Source organism: Lampris incognitus, chromosome 3 (assembly GCF_029633865.1).
Source record: "Lampris incognitus isolate fLamInc1 chromosome 3, fLamInc1.hap2, whole genome shotgun sequence".
In the NCBI taxonomy this organism is placed as follows: Eukaryota; Metazoa; Chordata; class Actinopteri; order Lampriformes; family Lampridae; genus Lampris; species Lampris incognitus.
In genome coordinates, this window is record NC_079213.1 from 107,432,843 (window position 1) to 107,435,342 (window position 2,500).

Here is a 2,500-nt window from a genome sequence, read left to right on the forward strand (position 1 = left end):
TAATTAGTGAAATAATGAGAGCAGCAATGGAGTTGCAGAAAAAAAATTGAAAAGGTTCTTGATAAACAGCATATCTGGCCCCAAACCCAGTTCGAGTCAATCTTGTGCTTAAAACTTGATTTCCTATTGTTGTACCCAAACACAACCCATATCATAAGTAAAAAAAATAATAAATATAGCCGATCTGTTTCGTATTTGGTACATGGCTTCTATGTGCCACAAAGAATAAGCCTATCAAGTTTCACGAAGATTGGCCATTCACACGAGCAGATATTAGCTGCTGAATTCTGATTGGCTGTTCGGCAGCCATTTTGGTAATCCAGCCAATCAGCACTTTAGGCAATGTAGCTAAATGGGTCCAAGTATAAGTATACCAAATTTCAGATTTTTTGATCAAGCGGCTTTTGAGATGTCGGATTACTTGGGTCGCCTGTGTCCCTAGACGATTACCGTAATTTTTTAAAATGTCGTAACACTCCCATTGCTTCAGAAACATGTGCCAGAGTTTCCAAAACTGGACCGGACGGTGTCTGATTTCTTGCGTCCTAGCCGACTGCCGTAAAAAGAGAAAGTATGTCGTTAAACCCAGGTGTCCTGGCGTGTGGTATGTAGAGCTGCAGCGCTTCCACACCAAATAAGTCAAAATGGCGGGAAAACTATATGACTGACATAGGTGGTCCCGATAGTAAAGTTGTTGGGCACATTGAGATGCATGGGTCGATTAAGTTTTGTGTTCATCTGACTTATGCTGTGGGAGTTATGGCCTTTTAAGCATGACCCTTTGTTATAGCGCCACCATCTGGCTGACATGGGTGATTTGTAGTGCCAGAGTAGTGGGGGGGGGGGCCGTATGAATGTACCTACCAAATTTGGTTGGTCTAGGACTTATGGTTGCTGAGCCTCAGACACTTGTAGCTGAGAAACCGCGCCCAAACTAATACAAGTCAAAATGGCGGGCAAACTATATGGCTGACATATGTGGTCCCAATAACAAAGTTGTAGAGCACATTCAGATGCATAGGTCTGTGCAGTGTTGTGTTGATCTGACTTATGGTGTGGGAATTACGCATGACCCTTTGTTATAGCGCCACCATCTGGCTGACATGGGTGATTTGTGGTGCCTGAGTAGAGGGGGGCCATAGGAATCCACGTACCAAAGTTGGTTGGTCTAGGACTTACGGTTGCAGAGCCTCACACACTTTTAGCGGAGAAAAATAATAATAATCCTAACAAATACAATAGGTTTCCACCAGCTTCGCTGCTTGGACCCCTAATTAATAAAAATAATAATACATTTTATTTGTGGGCGCCTTTCAGAGCACTCAAGGACACCTCACAGAACACAGCAAAAACAAGCAGCACTGTGTCGGACAGCATAAATCAAAACAAAGCAGGGTAAATAATAAAAAGTTAACACAACAGAGAAGTATAAAATCATCTGCACAAAACTCAGTGAAGCGTGGCTCAGACTGAATATGCCAGTTTGAAAAGGTGCGTTTTGAGATGGGATTTGAAGGTTGAAAGAGAGTCAGTGTTGTGAAGGTCTTGTGGGAGAGAATTCCACAGGCGGGCGGGGCCGGGGGGGCAGAATGACTGAAGGCTCTAGTCCCCATGGTGGTCAAGCGGGCCGATGGTGTAGTGAGTTGGAGAGCAGAAGAGGATCCGAGAGTGCGGGAGGTGGATATGAAGGAGTTCAGAAAGATATGAAGGAGCTGGGTTATTAAGGGTCTTAAAGGTGAGGAGCAGGATCTTGAAGTCAGTACGGTATTTAACAGGGAGCCAATGGAGTTGCTGAAGAACAGGAGTGATAGGATCTATGGAAGGAGTTCTGGTCATGATACGGGCAGCTGAATTCTGGACCAGTTGAAGCTTATGAGGACGCTTGAGGGGAAGACCAAAGAGGACAGAATTGCAGTAGTCAATACGGGATGTAACCAGGGTGCGAATCAGTATGGCGGTGCTGTTAGGTGTAAGTGACGGGCGACGACGATTAATATTGCGTAGGTGGAAGCAGGCAGACCGAGTCACATTGTTGATGTGGGCTTCAAAAGATCACGTGCTGCCCAGGATGACACCCAGACCCTTCACCTGAGGCGATGGAGGAACTATAGAACTGTCAATAGTCAGAGAAAAACTATCAGTTTTGGCCAAAGCAGGCTTTCATCATACCCAGGTTCAACTGTCAGTGTAATTCCATGATGTTCTCTGCACTGATAGCAACAATCCACTTAATGTAGGGGGCATATGCTGTAAATCCCAAAGCCCTAAATCAAAAGATTAGCATGTGTTTAAAACCCTGGGGGCATTAGGAGCCATAGGAACATGGGGGGTCTGGGGTTAGATGTAGTAATGCCTTGTACTGTGATAGAAGCTGCTGCTTTTCCATCTGTCTGCTATTCTGCTGGCATGGAGACAAGGTTATCATTTGGGGGTCACATACATACATAAACATACTACTACTAGTACTACTACTACTACTACTACTAGTACTACTACTACT